Here is a 22516-nt window from a genome sequence, read left to right on the forward strand (position 1 = left end):
CAAAAGGGTTCTTTGGGTTTGAGAAAAGTTTGCAGCTCTGTTCTCTGACCGATGAGGGATTTGGGCTGAATTGAATTAGCACATTTTATTCCACTAATTTAAATGGTGGAGATTAAAAGAAGGTACCAAAGCAAGAAGAGCCTCAGGAATCATGCAGCTTAAAATAAAGAAATGCACTTGAAAGTACTTCACTTTTATCATGTATGTATTTGAATGAAGTTCAAAAACTTTACATAAAGCAAATAAATGTAATTGATGTTTCTGAGTTAATATGAGTTAGAACAAAGGGCAGGTAATCTTCATTTTATATTGGCCAAGTAGAAAAATGAGACATGGAGACGATTTTTTGTTCATGCTGGGAATAGAAAAGAACCTTTACATGACAATCCAGTAATTTACCTAAACTAATGAAACAATCTATACAACACACACAGACACGCAGACGCAGACACACACACACACACACACACACACGCACGCACGCACACACACACGACTACTCCTTCTTTTACCATTTGTTATGGTCTAAAAACATTATTATTAAATTTTAAGCGTATATAGCTCACTACTATTTTTCTAAGTGTCCTACTGCTCATCATTAGCTTTTATTGAATTGATAATTCATGTGCTTGACTGGCACACATTTACCACAGAAGACCCTGCCTTGAACTTTTCATTTTTACCCAATAGATTCTTTTGGTCCAGTGTCATGGCTGCAAAGTGGAATTCTACTCTCGAGTTTCATAGGAAATTGTCCAACTGTACAATGAAAGATTATGCAAATCCTCAAGGAGCATCTAATCAATCACCTCGGTGTGAGAGGAATGCAGCTGATCGCTGAATTAGCTTCTGTTGGAACGTATTCATGTGTAACATCCCACTGACCGCGTGACAGCACAACAGCTCCAGGTCCTTGAAAGTCTTGAGGATGATTAGCTGAAGGAATTGGCGGTTTCTGCCAATCATAATCCGGCAGGGCTGCCTTTATAGTTCTGGAGATGCAAGAGAAAGAGGGAGGGAGGGAAAGACCGACTACAGCTAAGCAAGAAGCACAGCAGCAGTAGCAACAGCGGAGCAGGAGCAGCTGGTATTCCGGTGATTAAATAGTTCTCATAGCCTTTTTGCTGTACTCGGTCCCGCTCCCTGGTGTAATTCTCGTGTCCAAGGAGGAAGCTGCATTTTAACGGTGTGCTGAACAGAGGTTTGAATCATTCCAGCTGGCTGCTTGTTTTGAAAAGGACAGTGTGTGTATAAATAAAAAGACACTCTGCTGGAAGAGTTCAGATACTAGGATTGGAACTAAAAAAGCGCTCTCGGAATATTGTTGAGGCAGATTATATGAACTGAAAGCTCCTTCTAATTAACCTGGAGCCAAGTGAATCTGAATGCTGGATATCTCACTTTCTAACTCGGGATAAATTCAAGTTAGGATAAGAAAAAAATTGAAATGCTTCTCTAGGTAAGTTACTGCTTAATTTGCTGAAACTGAGGTGTGTTCAATAAATGAATATATGTTGCTTAGCAATGTAAACAAGTGGAACACAATAAAGTTTTATTTATGAAAGATTTATGTAGAAAGAGACATTAGTTTTAGACCAAATTCACTCTTTTCAGCATGTGTGTGCTTATGTGTCATTACTGTTGTAGAAGTTATATTTGTACTATAAATGGAAAATACAGTCCTGCCTAAAAAAGGAGATAGAACCTGAAATATTTTAAACTGTTGTCAGAACATTTGCAGAAGAAACAACTCACTTGATAACAATTTAGGCTTTCATACTGAAAATGCCCATTTTACAAACTCAAATACAAAGTGTGTGGTTATAAATGTTTCCCTGAAAAGTGTTACTGATAACATGGCAATCAAATTGCTCAAGATGGGAACTCCTCTCTTTGGGACCTGAGGTTTATAGGCATGCTCTGTTCTAATGGTCTGCTTTAGAAAAACAACTGTCACAGACATTTGAAATTGTAGGATACAGTCATAAATTGCTTTTAAAGAAATAGATGGTTTCCTACTAGGTCCTATTAGGAAAGAAAAATAAATTCTTTGAACACTATATGTCATATGCCATAAGCATAGATTCCCTGGAGAACAAAAACAGCTTTATGCTATACCTGTAAATACCTTCAAATTCCTCATGCACAGAATAAGTTGGAAAATAAGAAATAATATTTAAATATGGTTTTACTTATCCTTTCCAATATTTCTGTTAGAGAAAGTCAAATAAAAAAGAAACCTTAAACCTGTATTTTCTTTATAATTTGTCCTGATTAATAAGATACTGTATTTTTCAGATATATCATCATGAATTTTCAAGTAATGATACAGTTTAGTATGATAGGTTATGCTTACTTTGAGTTCTAACAAAGCTCTGAAAAAGTTGCAATAGTTTATACTTTATTATGTCTTTTTCAAACTCACCTTTTCTTGATTTCATGATGTCTTCTATCAGAATATATTTCATCAACTCAAGATCATAAATGTTTAAATTGCATACAAAGTTATTGATTATTGTCTTAATAATTTTAGTAATTCACTTTCTCCTCAACTTGATGGTTCAAATACTGTGAGCTTCTTGCCACAAAAGGATATGAATGAAGACAAAAGTTACTGTAATTCGTTGAATTTCTCCAAAACTAGAAGACAATTATTTCTTCCCCCATAGATTCAAAAGATTTTTATTTATATCAAAATAATAGTTTTAATTTCTTCTATTAAAAATGTTAGTTAGCTATTTCCAGATGCCAAGTTGGTGCTATGTTGGTCATGTTTTTTTTCATGAAGCAAATGTATGTAGAGAATATAAAGTCTAAACAGTTTATACCTTCAACTGGAATTCACCGAAAAAAAATAAGTGATTAATAAGGAAATATATATTTTCTACTCAACATTTATCTCAATAGAAAAATGAGTATTTAATACCATTTAACATCTGTTTTGACATTTTTATAATAACAAGTCCTGTGAATATTTATCTTATAATGATTAATATCACATAGTATGTACATTGATGGAAGTCTCATGATAAGCTAAGAGATTTTTAGAAATTGAACATTAAACAGAATGTCTTTTTTTTTTACTGCATCTTAATGACAATTGGTCATAACTAAGAGTGATGCTTAGAAAATTTTTTTGAAAAAATTATAATGTGTATGACTTAATAATTATAACATGAAAATCACCTTTAGAGAGAAAATATAGATGTATTTTACAAAACTCACGCATCATTCTTAAACTAAAAAAAGGCAACTAACTGGAATTTAAATAAAAACATTAAAAAAAGCCAAAAACTTCATAAGGATTTTAATATGTTTTCTTTTCAATAAACTTGCAAACTTACATAAATTGCATTTTGTTTTCTGCCTCCTGAGGTTATTATCTAAGAAATTTGCCTATTTAAATGATTTCCTTAAATACCAAAATGAAGTAAGTGGAGACTACTTTATACATAATTATTTTAAATCATAATTTGGAATTTGTATATTTGATAACCAAAATAGAATTACATGTCTACATATGTATTCACCCCAAAAAAGGACCATCTTTTGTGTTTTATCTGAGTATTAACACTGTTATACTTATTCTCCTTCCCAAAAAATCATTCTATAATCAGATTTAAAATAAAGTTAGTTTCTTAGTTCAAGTCTCAAGGCTAACCTTCTAAAATATGCTAAAAAATATTTCTGAACCAGTATAATATCTGCCCTCAATAGGTCTAGTTGTTTGTATATACCCTTGCACATTCTGTTTGAGTGGGAAAAGTGCCATTGAGAATAAAATCAAAAGATCAAGCTTTCTGTGCTTCCTTGAGTAACAACTACTCAGGGAGAAGAACAGAGAAGCATTTAGCATGCTTTGTTCAAACTAGAAGATTCTAGCTGGTGCCTGCCTCCCCAGATTAGGAAAGCAGCTGGGGAAACTTATAAAATAAAGCTCGAGTATCAGCCCTGGCTGGAAGCCAAGACAGAGAAGCTGTGCACCCAGAAGGCTAATTCTTTCTGGGCTGAAATTCATTGATAATTCATTCTGTTTAAAGTCTAACCTGAAGTGTAACTTTTTTCTCTTGTACAAACTATAGGATATTAAAGAACAAATATGCTTTTTGACTAGACTAAAATTTTAAAGTAACAAAGTTTACTTCTTTATAAAGTTTGCTCTAATGAAAAATGTAAATAAACCTAGCAGAAGCTCCTATAAAATACAGTTTATACCTAAGAGCAGAAAAGGAAATAAAAATGAGATGCATATCTTAGTAATGGCAGAGTGATCAGAGATGCCACATATGGATATATGTCCAAAGGAAGAAGTGGGAGTATTTATGAAAGTAACCGACTTAGTAAAATTCACAACAGAAGGTGACGTACTAAAACTGTTGTAGTATATACCTTGTGAAGCTAGACAACAAAAAAGAAAGTTAACTCTCAGCCATCATGTACTCCAAATAACTAGGGAAGGGGGAAACCATGTTGTCTGTAGATTTATTTTAAGTTTATGAAGTGAGAGAAATGGGTCAGGTGTCAGACATAATGCTACTGCCTTTAGCCATCATTGGATAACATTTAGCCAATGTTTTCTTTAACACTTCAGGAAACTTTCAGCTATGCTGTTACAGAGAGTGTTAAATGCATTCTTTTTTAAGTTATTTTCAGTAAGCCTCAGAAGGTAGAGGTGTCAATTACAATGGAGAACTTTTATAAATACAGTCTTATTTCCAAGTTTCCTTTATCTCAATTTTCTAAGGAATGAATGCTATCACAACCTGGGGTTGATAAACCTAAAGTTTCTTTTAGAATAATATTGAATTGTTGACAGATTGTCCCAAAGGCCAAAATAGTCTGAAAATGAAACCCAAACACATCAATGGCTTTGTACATTTCAAAACAAATAGATATTTTTTAAAATGTGAATACTGGGGTGTCCAGCTGGCCCATTTGGTAGACATGCGACTCTTGATCTTGGGGTTGTAAATTTGAGCCCCACGTTGGGTGTAGAGATTACTTAAAAATAAAATCATAAAAAAAATGTGAATAGTAACTCACTCTCCTTTTCTACAGATGAAAATGTTTTCCTGTCTAACTTGATGTATTTATTTCCTTTACCTTCTTCTAATTTGTTTATATTTATGATTGCCCATATAATTCAGGCCATGGAAAAAATTATAACAAAGCAACCTGAATATGACAAACTAAATATTACCTTTCAAGTGACTCATTAAGGAAATTTGCATATATAGACTACTTTACAAATATTTTTTCAAGAGATATACTTAAAGTGGGGCCCCTGGGTGGCTCATTCGTTCAAGCATTCGACTTTGGCTCAGGTCATGATCTAATGATTCATGGGTTCAAGCCCAGTGTTGGCCTCTGTGCTGACAGCTCAAAGCCTGAAGCCTGTTTCAGATTCTGTCTCCCTTTCTGTCTGCCTCTCTCTCTCTCTCTCTCTCTCTCAAAAATAAATAAACATTAAAAAAAAGAGATATACTTAAGGATACTTCATTAATACTGAATGGCAATCATGATTAATTAAGTAGTATTAAGGAAATATGTGAGAAGAAAATGAAGGTTAAAAAGACTATGTTTGAATGCTTGAGAACTTGATTTGATGATGGAATGAGGGTATTTTAGAAAACAAAAGTGATAACTCCATTTAAATTGCCAAATTAAGACTTCTGTACCAAACTCAATTTTACACTTCTAAGAAATTATTGAAAAAAAATAATTTGAAATACTTGAAAAGTTCAATAAAGAGTCAACTTTTAGTAAGCCAACACACGCACACACATACACACGCACACACACGTGCATAAACACTTCTTTTTCCTTCCAAGTTAAAAGACAGCCGCCTTTACAGACTTTCTGTATCAGATGAACTTGTGTTGTGCTTTATTTAAAATATTAAACTTCCTCATTAAAAGTCTTTAATGAAATTTATCTTCAATCATAACCTTGTGGAAGTGGAAAGTTAACTGGCCAAATTCAGTATGTTCAAGCAAAAAATAAACGTAGATCTACTTCCTTAGTTGCTATTCACTTGATCCTTTCTTCTTTTCTTTCTTTTTCTCCTTTTTCTTCTTTTTTCCCTTTCCTTCCTCTCTTTTCCTTTTCTTCCTTTCTTCTTTCTCTTCATTCTCTCCTCCCTCCCTTTTTCCTTACTTATTTCCCTTCATCCTACCTTCTGTCTATCCTTCCTTCCATCCTTCCTCCCTCCCTTCCTTCCTCCCTTTATATTTTCCTTACCTCATCTCTTCGTTTCTTTTCTCTCTTCATTTTTGTCACATAGCCTAAATGCTGTTTTGCAACGTCCAGGAGCAAACCACTCACGTTTAACATGGCAGTAATTATTTATCTAATGGCCCGGTTTGAACATGGGAGTGTGTGGGAAAAATGCATATGAAAAGTAGAGAAAATATACTGAACAATAAAAAAAGGTAAGATGGGATGGGAAATTCATGTCAAAGAAGTAGTGATGTCAACCTGAAAATATTGGCTGTTCTCCCACCTAAGAATTTCCATTTAATTTACTAAATTCTTTAAGTAGTCCTTTTGCTCCCTTTCCATATACTTCCCTTTCATTGGCAGTGGAGTCTTTTTCATGCAGCAAATGCAGCTTAGTGGCAAAAGTAAAACAATAATAAATGTAAATAATCCTTATACTGATATTTTAAATCCCCATAAATCATTTTTTATATTTAGTAGTTTAAACATAGCATTCATATGCAGCCCAAAGGCTGACTGCTCTCCTAATGGAAGAAAGACAGAGAAGGGAAAGCTATTTTGCACATTAACATGCTTTGGCTTGACTCCATTCCTGAATCAGAAATTCAATTGTAGACTGCTGATCCACAGAATTTGTCATATTTCATCAGACATCTCAAAAGAGTTCTTCTTGAGGTACTGAATAGTCTTTAACACCTACGTAAAAATCATTTAAACCTCAGAAATAAATATAGCTACACTAAGAATTAATACAAGGAAAGGAAACAGATGCAGAGATGCATATGCTCTTGTGAACATGTATAAAAGTTCTAATTCTATTTATTACAGTGCAAATAATGAGAATTAAAATTTAAATTTTTTTCCTAGTCTTTCTCTAATAGTTATGTAAATCCAACTGAGATTTCACATACTATAAAAGTAAAATAAAACACAGGCAATCATTAAAAAATTGCACTTAGTAATTCAGGTATTGTGGCTCCTGATATCTCAGCCTGTGAAGCTGCTTTCTTTGGAGTAAGGAATTTCCTTAATAACCACAAAAATCATTCTCAGTTGGTCAATAGAGGTTGAACTCAATTTTGTACTTAAGTTACTCTATGTTTCCATCTGGACGTATCTTTCACCTTAAACAGAGAAAATACCTTTTCATCTTTGTTCAATAATGTTTTGTAATGATAATGATAATATTATTAGACATTATTTTTAGGATGCACCAGACCCCCTTCAAGCTCTCCTGAGGCTTATTTTCAGGGGAGGAGGTTGGGGGAAGGGAACAAGCAATAAACAAATAAAGATGCTGTGATAGAGCTATAAGTACTATGAAGATGAATTAATCAAGGTAGTGAGTTAAAGGGTGTTAGTGAAAGCCAGAGAGCTGGTCAGCAAATACTTTTCTGACAAACTGACACTCGGAAAACCTATTTAAAAGTTTCATACAAATTGATACCATTGCTTCAGTCTTATAGAAAAATGTGACGAGGAACAGCAACTTTCTGTAATATGCTAGCTGACAAGCTGAATTTTTATTCTACCAATTGACTATTATCTTCAATTCCAGGAAATTGTTCAGTAGAGTTTAGGATATGGCACACTGTTTAGTTTTACTTTCTCTGGAAAATAGACCATTAGTTTTAGAACATGCAATTCTCAACTTTCCTTCTACTCTTTACAGTCCTAAGGTATTTAAAATGTAATATGTGAGTAAATTGTCTCAAATTATTGTATTTCTCCCTACAGCTTGAAAGTTTATGTTATTATTGAAACTTCCACAGCAGAAGAGCTAGTCCCCTGCCTCATTCTCATAGATCGGTGGGTGTAAGAACCAATATTCCGAAAGATCACTCTGTTGGCTGGAACAATGAACTTATAATGAAATATAGAGGGATAAGTGTAATTATTTAATTTAAAAAATTCACCAACTACAAAAGTCCTTCAAACTCAATAAGAACCAAAAATTTTATAGAGCTAATACAATGCTAATGCAAACTTAAAATAGATTAATGAAATCATAGTACCCACGTCAAGGAAACAATGATCAGTAATCTTACTTAGCAGAGGTCTAACATCATGTGACCTATTTGCCAACCTCAGGTTCCTGCCATCTCATATTAGGAGCAGTCTTCTCTGACCTTCTTTTCCCTTCGTCTTATTACAGTACCTATTACCTGAAGGTGTAAGTACTGTACATGTATCAGTGCCCCCAGTTAACAAAATATTTTGATGGCAGGAATGCTTAGGGAGTTCTTGACCTACAGGCAAATAGCAAGCATTTGATAAATGTAAAATGTGAGACATGTTGTATGAGCAACAGTTGAAGAAACAATATTAAAAAACAAAAGACTGTTTAATAACAGTATAATTACCTATATATGTTGCAGAATTTTTTAATGAAAAGGTAATTTGTTTTATATGATACCAGTGGCCTAACATAGGAAAGATATTGGGAGGTTTCTATGCAAAATGAGGAAGAACAATAACATTAAAAAAATCAGTGAGATTCCAGTCAAAGCAATCACCACAGGTTAGAGTGCTACTTATCCAGAAGACATCTGTGGAAGGTATTTCTACCTTGAGTAGGAAATGGTCACCAAGGTTTCTTATGTTTCTCATTGTGTAATTATAAATAGGAGTATAGGTGAAGATTTTACAGTGGTCATGCTGCCCACCAAAAACAAGCTCTAGCAGTTGGTTAGAAAACTGGTTAACAAATTTCAAGTAAATAATGATTGAGTAATATTACGTAGCAGGAATGTATTACAGAGGGCATTCTCTAGAATGTAAAAGCAACTTTCCACAAAAGGGTAATTTTACAAGGTGTATAATCTGTTGAAGATAATAAAATAATAAATAAGTGTCAAATTGATTTTTAAAACTTTAAACATATTGGTTTTGCTACTCCTTTGAGACAATCCAAAAAAGAAAATTTCTGAAGATTAGATGCATGAGTAAGAAAGATACTTCTAGCTTCTATAAACTTCTAAATAAAGAATATAGAGATGGTTTGGCTGAGTTGTGAAATGTAAGCCTTGCAAGAGAAGAGTTGCAATCACGTAAACAAATGTGAATTGATTTAAAGATGCCATAGCATTACAACATAATAGAAGGCAGGAGGTAATGTTGAATTCCACCAAAGCTGGATTCTAATTCTAGCTTTGCCCTCATGTGTAATATAACCTTGAAAAATCTTATTAACTCTTCTGTGCCTCTGATTCATGATCTGTGAATGGAGGTAATAATACCTACTTCATAGAATTGCTGGAAAAGCTAAATGTGATAATAAATATAAAGTTCCTATTACAAAGTTGGAAACATGAGAGGTGTTAATTTAATGGAATTAAGTATTAATTACATGCATCAGTACTCTGACTTTGGCCTGCAAGGTAACATTTTGCACCGATTTAAAGCAACCCCTGAGTGATGAGTATTGACTATTTCCAATCCCCTTCACTTAAAAGTAATGATCTAAATCACCTTTTTGTACTATCTCTACTGTATTTTTATTATACATTTGAATATTAATAGTATTAAATGTAACTAAAGGATCAAACATTATTGACTGACATTTCAGTCTGATTCATCATAGTTCAAAAATTAAATGACATTCAGGTATCTTAAGGAAAACAGACCATAAACCAGAGGAAAATATTGTCAGAAAAAAGTGCTAAGTAGTTTATCTTCATTTTCTGGCATGCTGGCGTAAGGAAAAATGTGGGATTAGAAGACAAGAAGGCAAAGAAAGGTTCAGAAACTGAAACTAGAGACAACTAAAGCGAATACAAATGTTTGTTTCCAATTTTATCTAGTAAAACACTAAAAAAATATTTAATGTGATGTCTATATTGACACATTTTCTAGAATTATCACAAAGGTTACTTACGAATCTTTTAAAAGAAACATTCTCTTAGGCAGTGAACCAAAATAGTTCACTTAGGAAGCGTCTTTGGTATAAAATACTGGGGGTTATAAAATGTAAAACATTTTGTGGATCTTCTAAATATCTTTGGGGGAAAAAGAATGAGGAAAATGAAAAAAAATGGTTTTGTTTTACACGTGGAAACCATGCAAACATGTAGAAACTATATTGCTACAAAATTTTACCCAATTATTTACTTCAAGTGTATTGATCAGTTTTCTAACCCAATGCTTGTATAGGATTTAGATGGGCAGAATGTTCATTCTAGAGGTTTCTCCACACCTCTTGTAGTCACACAATGAGAACACAGGATAGTTTGGTAACTACCATCTCACTCCCATTCACAGCAAGAATTGTTTCCACGGAAGTCTCTGGACAATAGATTTAACTCCTCTAAATTACTAATGTTAACTCAGACTGGGAGTAAAAAGATACAAAATTATATTTTAAGTTTTGCCATAAATGTGTTGGTGTCTCTTAAATTGACATTCAAGTTTCCATATGTAAAACTGGACAACTCCCCCTATTCTTTTTTCCCAAAGGTATTTTAAATATCAACAAAATATTTTACATTTCACAATCTCCCAGTATTTTCTGCCACATAGGCTTGCTAAAAAGTGAATTATTTTGGTACAGTGCCTAGCATCATTTTAAAGCATTTGTAAGTAACGTTTGTAATAATTCTGCATTCCAGTCATCAAGTATTAAAATAGGAGCATCTCAAGAAACATTGCCTCTGACAAGTAGCAGAATGCTTGAAATCACTCCAAGTCTCTTCCTATAAGTTTTTATTAGGTTTTTTTCCCCCAAACTTTCAGAACTGTGTATCCTGGATTAGTTTTGAGTGGGAGGAGGAAATTCTATATGGGATATATTTACATGTGACCACCCATGTTATTTCTGATTTATGGCCAAACTGATGTTTTATTCTGCAGTATCTAAAAGTTAAAATAACATAAAATATGAAGCAATTGGATAAGAAAAATAGGCACAGATTATCACTGAAATTGAATGGAGCATGTATCCCTTTGGTAAAGAATTATCTGACTGTTTTGTGCGTGTAAAACTGTAAACGCTCTGAAATAAGAGAAATGCGTAAAAGATGGAAATAGTAGCTAAAAGATTTATAAAATCTACAGTTAGGAAATAAATAATCAAAATAAAAATGATCAAGATTTCCATTTCAGTAGAGTTCTTTAGAAGTCTTGTGCATGGCAATGAAATTCTATTTCTTACTATTTAGGGTACCAATGCAGAACAGTGGCAATAGGGGAGATTAGAATAAATCAGAAAAGGTGGGTTCACTGGGGTGCCAGGATGGCTCAGTTTGGTAAGCATCTAACTCTTGATTTCAGCTCAGATCATGATCTCATGGTTATAAGATCGAGCCCTGTATGGGGCTCCATGCTGGTCATGGAGTCTGCTTGAGATTCTCTCTCGCCCTCTCCCTCTACTTCTCCTCCCCTTAAAAAAATGTGGGTTCACATTAGCTGTGTGATACTGGACAAGTTTGACTTATATGCATTAAATTCTCCATTAGTTCATTCATTGAATAGAGTCCATATGAAAAGAGTTTATTTTTTATAACAAGAAGCTCAAAGTCAGTAGTATATAAGTTTACACAGGTAATATCCTGATAGATAAAATAATGGAAAAACAATCCTCACTAAAACTCCCTATAAACTACATAATAGACAGCAGTTATACTGCCCCAAACCAATCTAATTTTCTTCAGGCATTTATGTATTGACTTGACTACATTGGGAGTCTCTAGATAAGAAAGTCGGTGGTATAGAAATGATTGATGAGATAAATGAATTTTAAGACATAGTAATCTTTTGTTACTTCTAATGCAGGCAAATTCTATTGATAGTGATCAAGTGATAGCTTGCCTAAATTAAGTAAGAGAATAATTAAAATATTAAAAGTATATCTTCTAAGAAATGCTAGACATTAATATAACTTATGAATATAAGTGTAGTACTATTAGTAACTCATTACATTTGGAGACAATTAATATAATTTTTATAATTTATAGTTTAATAGATTCCTTTCTGATTTCTTGAAGTTAAACTTCAATGTTAAATATTAGGCAAAATTATTTTTCTTTCTCTGTTACTAGTAGTAGCTCAAGAAGTACATTTCTACATTGTGGTTTCATTCATTCATCTCTATATATTATATAGATATAAGATATGAGGACTGTAAGAATATGAGGGCTAAGTGAGCATTTTATGTTTCATGGATAACTGCTTCCATGATTTTCTGCTGATACATTTAATAAGGATGCCAATCAATACTAAATATAATCATGTTTTTTAAAAAATGATTATTGAACTAAACCAAAGGAATTATCAGTTGATAGCAGTCATTTTATTGCTGCTGGCTATAATTTGATTTCACTAAAATGTATAGAGAAAAGCACAGAAAATGAACATTCCATTAGGATTCTAAGGGCAAAATTAGTCATCACTTCCCTGCCTGGTCCTGGATCTTGGTTTTCTCCTCTCTTTCAAATCTCTCTTTCCTCCTCAAAATCCAAATACCTCATTTATCAATGATTAAAATAACCCTAACCCTAAACCTTCTCTAGGTACTTTCCTAATGACTTCAGTCCACAGGACTCATTCCTTTTTCTAAAATCTCACAGCATATCCTTAGAGTTCTTTCTTGCTAATAAGCATATGAACTCTTTAACCGTTTACTTTTTGTTTGTTTGTTTGTTTGTTTGTTTTTTACTTGCAGGTATTCTCAATTCTTTCATCACCTACTTCATTCTCAACTCACTTTTACTTGAGTTCATTATACCACTGGGCGTTTGCTACGGTCACCAAAGCCAAGGTCAATTTTCAGTTGTATTTCTTGAATTAAAAATAGCATTCAGTTCTTGCTCAGAAAAATTTGTTTCCCTTTGCTTGTAGCTTCCATGGCTCTCTCCCACTAACCACCTTTTTGCAGTTTAAGGGTTTTAATGATGTACTTCTATCATTTTATGGTACACACTGTTTCTTAGCTTTCTCACTTGATATCCTAGCTTTTCCTACTCCGTAACTTACAATTCTAGCACAGACCTTAAATTCCACTCCAATACATTTGGCAGCCTAGGGGACATTCCTTTTGAATATCTCACAGACCTTTCAAAAATAATATATTACATTCTACTCGTTTTGTCTTCCCACATCTCGTCTACCATATACATTTGTACTTTCCCTGTTTTTGTACTTACTGTGCTTTTTACTCAAATGTGTCACAGAATAGATGTTCACTGCTTTTGAAGAGCAGAAGTAGTGTTTGTCAGGTGGATAGTCCATCTGGCACTAGATAAGCATTCAAAAAATATTGAATGAATTACTGAAAGCCTGATGTGTTTGAGTAGTTTTTACCCCTCTAGATCCATTCAATCACCAAATTGTAACACTTCTGTTTCTTATGTGACAGGATAAAAATGATTCATAGGAGAGCATTCACAACTTTTTCCTTCTAACAAACAGTATAAAACACTCATAGTTTCCATTTCCCCTTTAAAGAAAAGGATACCTTACTTTTTGAGTGTGAAGGGATTAAGGAGGGGAGAGAAGAAAAAGGACTGAAGCAGGTGGCAGAAATAAAATTTTGTTATATGAGGATTTCCACAGTAGCTTTGGGGTACGGGGGAAATGGAGAGTAGAGAAACTTACATTTTAGAAATGCCATTTTGTTTTATGAATTGTAACTCTTTAATGTTGTTTAGAAAATGTGAGTAAATAAAATTCCTTTCAAATTAATTATTGTGGCTCTTATATTGTGCTTCTTAAATGATTCCAACAATGATACCCATGGGGGGCTACACAGTTAAGGAGCTAGAAAGTTATACATAAACATTTTGAAACTTGTTTTACTTTAAAAATTTTCACCTTACACTTTAGAGCAGTTTTAGGTATGCCCACACGTGCATAAACACATGCTAGCCTCCTCCACCACCAGCATTCCTTACAATTGGTGAACCTATATTGGCATGTCGTTATTACCCAAAGTCCATAGTTTACATTAGGGTTTACTCTTGGTGTTGTACATTTTCTGGAGTTTGACAAAGATATCCACTGTTACAGTATCATATGGGATAGTTTTACTCCCTTAAAGATTCTCTGTGCTCCACCTATTCATCCCGCCCCACCATCTCCCAAACCCCTGACAACTACTGGCCTTTTTACTGAGTCTATAGTTTTGCCTTTCCAGATGTTATGTACTTGGAATTATACAGTCTACAGTCATTTCAGATTGGCTTCTTTCATTTGGTTATATGCATTTTTTATTTCTTCATATATATTTGTGGCTTGATAGCTCTTGTCTTTTAGCAGTAAATAATATTCTATTTTACACATGTACCAAAATTTATCCATTTACTTACTGAAGGACATCTTGGTTGTTTCCAAGTTTTGGCAACTATGAATAAAGATACCATAAACAGCAGTGTGTAGGTATTTGTGTGTCCATAAAGTTTAAACTCTTTCGGGCAAGTAACAAGGAGCTTAATTGCTGAATTGTATGTTCAGCTTTGTAAGAAACTGTCAAAGTATATTTCAAAGTAGCTATACCATTTTGCATTGCCACCAGCAATGAGTAAGAGTTCGTTTTGCTCCACATCTTTCCCAGCATTTCTTATTTTCACTGCTCTGGATTTTCGCTATTCTAATACATGTGTAATGGTAGCCTATTGTTATTTTAATTTGAAATTCCCTAATGACATATGATGAGGAGTATCTTTTTACTGCTTATTTGTCATCTGTATATATTCTTTCATGAGGTATCCGTTCAAGTCTTGGGCTCACTTTTTAATCAGGTTATTCATTTCCTTATTGCCGAGTTTCAAGAATCTTTATATATTTCGATAATTGTCCTTTATCAGATATGTCTGTTGCAAGTATTTTCTTTTGTAGCTTGTCTCTTTATTCTTTTAACGTGTCTTTCCTGGAGATTTTGTTTTATTTTATTTTAATTTTAATTTTAATGAAGTCCAATTTATTTTTCTTTCATGTATTGTACCTTTCTTGTATCTAAAAAGTCATCACCAAAGCCAAAATCTTCTAGATCTTCTCCTGTTATCTTCCAGGAGTTTTATAGTTTTTTGTTTGTTTGTTTGTTTGTTTGTTTGTTTTACATTTGTGATTCATTTTTATTTTTAGGAGTGTAAGTTCTGTGTATAGTTTTTTTTATATGAACTATATTAAATTGACTTTGCCACTTTGTCAAAGATCAGTTGACTGTCCTTTGAGGTTTATTTCTGTGTTCTCTATTCTGTCCATTGATCTATTTGTATATTCTTTTGCCAGTACCACACTGTCTTGGCTTTTGTAGCTTAATAGTAAAATGTAAAGTTTTTTAATGTTAGTCTTCCTTTGTTCTCCTTCAGTATTATGTTGGCTATTTTGAATTTTGCTCTCTATATGAACTTTGCTTAACCTATTTCTACTTTCTTAAGTCTTCATCTGAACTACTGTAATAAATTCTTAACTGGTCTTCTGTCTCATGGCTCCAATCTGTGTCTTATACTCTCAAAACAAACAAACAAAGTTTCTAAAAGACAGCATTTACCATGCGAGTCTTGAAATTAAAGTATTTCAATAGATTCCAATATTTAAGTCAATTTAAAATCCTTATCATTTTTATAAGACCTTTTTATTTTCTGATACCTGTCTTTTCAATTCAGTTACCTGCTGCTCTCTTTTTTTAATGTTTATTTATGTATTTTTGAGAGAGATAAAGAGAAATAGTAGGGGAGGGACAGAGAGAGAAGGAGACAGAGAATCCCAAACAGGCTTTGCACTGTCAGATCAGAGCCTGACATGGGGCTCGAACTCAACAACCATGAGATCATGACCTGAGATGAAATCAAGAGTCGCCACTTAACCAACTGAACCACCCAGATGTACCTCCCGCCACTCTCTTTTAAAAGTGTGACATAGGGGCACCTGGGTGGCGCAGTCGGTTAAGCGTCCGACTTCAGCCAGGTCACGATCTCGCGGTCCGTGAGTTCGAGCCCCGCGTCAGGCTCTGGGCTGATGGCTCGGAGCCTGGAGCCTGTTTCCGATTCTGTGTCTCCCTCTCTCTCTGCCCCTCCCCCGTTCATGCTCTGTCTCTCTCTGTCCCAAAATAAATAAAAAATGTTGAAAAAAAATTTAAAAAAAAAAAAATAAAAGTGTGACATAGACATTGAGAATAGAAATGAAAACAATAGAATAAAATCTCTGATTCAAATGCTAACTTCCAGTGAAACTGATAGATAAGAAAAAAATATGATTTACATAGTATAATAGATTGTTAAAATCACACACACACACACAAGGAGTTAGGAAGTGCTGGCAGAGAGCTTGCAATTTTGTACTGGGAGGTCAGAAGAGGATATACTGAAATATTACATTTAAGGAGAACATAAAGAAATGACATTATATGCTATGTTTATATCTGGACAAGTATTTAAAACAGAGGAAACAGCAAGTGCAAAAGCCCCAGAGTAGCTATCTGAAGAGCACAGCATGTTCAAACATTAACAAGGCCAATGATATTGGAGAGAATTAAGTGAAAGATAAGGGGTAGATTAGGTAGAATTATGTAGAACATTCTGTAAATTTGGCTCTTTTAGTGAAATGAGAGAGCCACTGTGGGGGTGGGGAGTTGGTCATAGGACAGACCCAACTTAATATTTATACTGTAAAATTATTCCTCTGGCCACTGTATTGGAAAAAATGATGTGGAGAAATGGCAGAGGCAGAAATCAATTAGGAAGATAATTCAGTAAGCCAGTGGAGATATAACGCTATTTTGAACTATGGTGATAGCTGAGATAGCATGTGTTCAGATTCTATATATAGATAAATAGGTACAGCCAATGGATTGAATGTCTAGGGGGTCTGGTGGGAAAGAGAGGAATCAATGACTAACTCTAAGGAGTGTGTGTGTGTGTGTGTTTGTGTGTGTGTGTATCCCCAAGCAGATAAATAATGGAACTAACATTGATGACTTGGGGAAATTGTGAGAGGAATCAGGATAGGGTTATGGAAAATATCAGGCAATCACATTTGGTCTCATTTAAATTTGAAATGTCCATTAAATTTCCAAGTGGAAATACAAAATAGGTGGTTGAATATACAAATAGGAACAAGTAAAAGATTTACCTGGAGATGTAAATTTTGGAGTCAGCTTATAGATAGTGTTTAAAACCATGACGCAGTGTGAGGTCACCAAAGAAGTGAATGTAAATAGAAATGAAAAGAAGTCCAAGACTAAGCCCTGCAGAACTCCACATTTGGAGGATAGGAAGATGGGAAGGAACTTGAAAATGTGACTAAGAAGTCATGGAAAAACAAAAATCCATGATTTCCTGGAAGTTGGGTAAAGATGGTTTCTGTGTGAATGAGGGAATAATTAATGATGCAAAATACTTCTGATAGGTAAAGTAAGATGAAGAGTGAGAATTGAAAATTGGGTCTCTCAACATGGAATTTACTGTGCGGTTTTGATGAAATGGTGAGGGTGAACCTGATTGGAGCAGACTCCAAGGGGGTGAGGGGAAGCATAAATATTCCATAGACAAGGAAAAAAAAATGTGTGTGTGTGTGTGTGTGTGTGTGTGTGTGTGTGTGTGTGTGTAGTGACCACATGAAACAGAAAAATATTACTGTAGTGATGTCTTCAAGGAGTGGGTGATAAAGCCTGGAACTAGTGCACAAGTCAATGATAGTCCTTATCCAGAGTGGATAATTCATCCAGTAGAGAACATCTACTCACATGAGTAGGTGCGGTACCAGGAAATTACAGAAATTCTATGCTTGCTACTGTGTTCTCTGTGAAATAGAAATCAAGATCATCAGCTGAGAGTGAGGGAAAGAAAAGAAATGTTCGAAGTTTGAAGAGAGAGGAAAAGGGTACATGATAGTCATCTAGGAGAAGGAATAGTTAATGAAGAAAATATAGCAAGATTGCCAGCATCATTAAAGACCCTCTGGAAACCATTGATTATAAATTTAAAAAGAGAATAATCAGTTTGGTGATGTTCCATTCATCTTCAGAGTTGCAGGCACACAAATGGTAGATTGTGGGATTTGGCCAGTGTTGTTTAGACAAATGTGCATCATAAAACAAGAAAGGATAAAAAGGTTTGAGTATATGAAATAAAATGAATATAATAATTGGTTAGAGAATTTAAACTGGGTGAGAAGGAGTGTAAGGCCATGAGAGAGAGAGAGAGAGAGAGAGAGAGAGAGAGTAAGTAAAAAGTGAAAGGATCATGGCTGAAAGATGCTAAGAGTTTGAAACATTGTTGCAGTCGGGGTGATAGGTTCAGGATGTCTATCCTGGTCAGCTGGACCATGGTCTCTTTGAAGGCACTAGGGAAGGATCTGTTCCAGGCCTCTCTCCTGACTCTTGGCAGTTCCTTGGCTTGTGGAAGCATCATTGCAAACTTCAGATACCATTCTCCCTGTGCCCATGTCTCTATTGAATTTCCCCATTTTGTAAGGACACCGTCATATTGGTTTAGAGATCTACTATACTTCAGTATTACCTTATCTTAACTAATTATATCTGTAATAACTTTATTTTCAAATAAGGTTACATTGTGAGGTACAAGGATCTAAAATTTCAATATGCAAATTTTAGGGGGACACGAGTCAACCTATAGGATCTACTCTCTACTTTGTCATGCTATTTCTTTTTTTGTAACTATGGTGAATAAATATTTTGTTTAGAAATTTTACATCTCATATTTGTGGATTACATTGCCCATACTTTCCATTTTTGTATTATCCCTTTATTATTATTATCCCTTATTAATTTTGTATTAACCCTTTATTAGTTAGTACTATCAAGGTTATAGTAGCTTCATAAAATTGACAGGTATTGCCCTTTTTTTCATTTCTTTTAAAAAATGATTGTGTATGATTGGAATTATTTATTCCTTGAAACTTTGATAGGACCTTCTGGTAAAGGAATCTGAGTGGAGTTTTCTTTATGGAAATTTTTTAACTGTTAATTCAAAATCTTGCATTTTGCATTATTCATTTTGAGGCTTTTTGAAAATTTTTTTCAAGTGTTTTATGTAAATTCCACTTACCATTCAGTGTAATATTAGTTTCAGGTATAGAATTTAGTGATTCATCATTTATATAAAACACTCAGTGCACATCACAAGTGCACTCTTACTCCCCATTACCTATTTCAGCCTTCCTCCAACCCACCATTTCCTCTGAAAATAATCAGTTTTATCTCTGTAGTTAAAGGTCTAGGAGCACCTGGGTGGCTTAGTTAGTTAAGCGTCTCACTCTTGATATCAGCTCAGGTCATGATCTCACAGTTGCAAGAACCAGCCACACCATGGGTTTCACGCTGGGCATGGAGCCTGCTTAAGATTCTCTCTCTCCTCTCCCTCTTCCCTCACCCCCAAAAATGAGTCTGTTTCTTGGTTTTCCTCTCTTTTCCCTCCTACCATGTTCATTTGTTTTGTTTCTTAAATTTCACATATGAGTGAAATCATATGGTATCTGTCTCTCTGTCTTATTTTACTTAGCATAATACTCTCTAGCTCCATCCACATCATGGCATATAGCAAGATTTCATTCTTTTTTATGGCTGAGTAATATTCCATCGTGGAGATGTCTTTTAAATCAATTTTATAAAGCTATATATTTTTTGGAAACTTTACTTAAATTTATTTAAAATAAAACTTTTTGTTATAAATTCATCAATGATTTTCTTTTATATTTTTAATGACTAAGCACATGTAGTGTCTTCTTTTTCGCATTCCTATCAGGTTTGTGTAATTTACTTTTTTTTATCTTAATGTCAGCAGATGTTTGTCCATTTTATTAGCCTTTTAAAAAGAATTAGGTTTTGGCTTTATTTTTCTCTTTACTGCATTTCATATCTGATTACTTTCTGCTCATTTTTGTTGTCTGTCTTTCTTCTATGTTTGTTACTATTTTAGTTGTCATTTTCTAGCTTCTTGAGAGGAATGTTTACCTTATTAACTTATTAATTTTCATACTTTTCTCTTTTCAAGTATATGCTACTTAGGCTTTAAATTTCTCTAAACATTACAATAACTAAATCTACAAATTTTGATATATGTTATATGGGATATAATTTGTAACATGATTTTTCTTTGCCATAAGTTTTTTAAGGTTATGTTTTTTTTTTAATTTCAAATGTATGAGAATTTACTAATTATTTTATTAAGTTCCTAGTAATTACACTGTGGTGATAGTATATCTCTATATGATTTTTAGTTCTTAGAAATTTGTTGAGACTTGCTTTGGGGCTCAGTATGATTAATATTTATAAATATTTCCAAATTCAATATGTATTGTACAACTGTTGAATATCATGCTTTAAATATGTCTTTTAAGCCAAGTTTGTGAATCATGTTGTTTAGGTCTCCTTAGGTCATCTATCCAACTTTTCAAACAATTCTTAAGAAATGTTATACATTTTTCACTATGATTAGGAATTTGTAAATATCACCTTATAGCCCTGCCTATTTCTGCTTTATACATTTAAGGCTATATTAGATGCATGAAAATTTAAATTTTAAGGATTTCCTAGCAAACTGAGACTTTTATCAATATTAAGTGATTTCTGTACTCTAGTAATTCTTTTTGCCTTAAATTTATTTTTATGATACTCACCTAGCTTTATCCACTTTCTTTTAATTAAAATATTTCTGATACATTTTTCCAGATGTTTATTTTCACACACTCTTTTATGTGTCACTTGTAAACAACATACACTTAAATTTATTGTTTTCTTTTAAGTCAATCTGACAATCTCTATTTTTAAAAGATAATTTATTTATACTTAATGTAATTATTAATATAGAATTATGTATTTATTTTGTGTTTTCTGTTAGTCCTACCTACTCTAGCTTTCCTTTTCTCTCCTCTCCTTTATTCTTTTTCTTTAATTGAATATTTTCATACATTTCCTTTTTTCTCCTCTACTAGCTTTGAAGACATATATTATTTATTAGTTTCACTAGAAATCAGAATATGAATATTAACTTACCAAAGTCTAAGTCAGTTAATATCATGACCTTACTACATGGCACTTAGAACATTTTTATTACATTTATTACCTTTTCACTTCATTGGCCTTACTTATTTCAATTAGTTTTTGTTTTATTTTTAGTTCTATCATGATTTATTATTATACCATTTTACATACATTTTACATACTTAAGGTCATTTAAACTAACTCACAATTTTATAAATTCTATGTTCACTCTGTTCAGCAGTTTGAATACTCATTATGTGTTTGAGAAATTCATGATCTTATGAGTTTCTACCTTTTTTTTTTAAATTTTAACATTTATTTATTTTTGAGACAGAGAGAGACAGAGCATGAATGGGGGAGGGGCAGAGAGAGGGGGAGACACAGAATCGGAAGCAGGCTCCAGGCTCTGAGCCATCAGCCCAGAGCCCGACGCGGGGCTCGAACCCATGGACCGCAAGATCGTGACCTGAGCTGAAGTCGGATGCTTAACCGACTGAGCCACCCAGGCGCCCCGAGTTTCTACCTTTTAACTTTAGGTATCAGTTCACTGTTTCCCAGCCTTTCACAGAGCCAATTAATAGAAATGCCCTAGCAGACTTTGAATCAGAAGCTGGTGAGGCGAAGAAGCAGATCCAGAAATGATTCCCTTTATCGAAGGTATTTTCATCCACAACCATGTTCCAGAGGCGTTAATAGGGTTGTCTCTTGAAGAACTGCCCACACTTCAATATTACCTGTGAAAATTGCACAATATTTGGTTATGGCCACTCTTTCAAAATGAGCCAAAATGATTGGGAGGTGTGTGTATATATGTGGGATTGTGGCCTTTTCCACAAAATAAGCAGAATGATCTGACTAAACCTAATTAAGAACTATTTTTTGGAGTGCATTTTCAATCACCCTGATGTTTGCATTCCAGTTATAGTTCGTAACATGTTACCATTTTGTTCAGTACCCATTTATGATATATTCTGTGATACTTAACATGATTTCTTAGTTCCTAAAAGTGCTTTTCTTTAACAAACTTTTAAATCAAATTGGAGAAAAATCTCAGTATGACTAGAAATAAATTGCATTATACATTTGTATATATTACTCAGGATGATTAATGTGAGGATATTTCATTGCACATACAACCTTCAAATAATCCATCATCTTTCAAATCATCTGCAAATCAGATCCTTATAAGAAGATATTCTTACATATTCTCAGGTAAATGATAAATTATAATGGAAGCACATAATGCTATAATTCTAAGATGTAACTATGAACAGAAGTTAGTGTCTAGAAATCTTCTTTGCAAATAAGTCATAATTCCATTCTAAACAGAGATTATAAGCACAATTTTAAAATAGCTCTTAC

At 33.6% G+C, this 22516-nt stretch overlaps 1 protein-coding gene across 6 annotated transcripts in view; it reads left to right on the forward strand.

Moving 5' to 3' along the window:
• Positions 1-22516, forward strand: part of LOC102948923 (bifunctional heparan sulfate N-deacetylase/N-sulfotransferase 4) — a 375766-nt gene that overhangs the window by 101510 nt on the left and 251740 nt on the right. The window contains exon 3 of one of the 6 annotated variants that reach the window (XM_042984005.1): positions 691-1459. The exons of the other annotated variants lie outside the window; for them this stretch is intronic. The gene's annotated coding sequence lies outside the window, so the exon portion shown is untranslated. The remainder of the gene's footprint in view (positions 1-690; positions 1460-22516) is intronic. 6 annotated transcript variants of the gene reach the window in all.

Source organism: Panthera tigris, chromosome B1 (assembly GCF_018350195.1).
Source record: "Panthera tigris isolate Pti1 chromosome B1, P.tigris_Pti1_mat1.1, whole genome shotgun sequence".
NCBI lineage: Eukaryota > Metazoa > Chordata > Mammalia > Carnivora > Felidae > Panthera > Panthera tigris.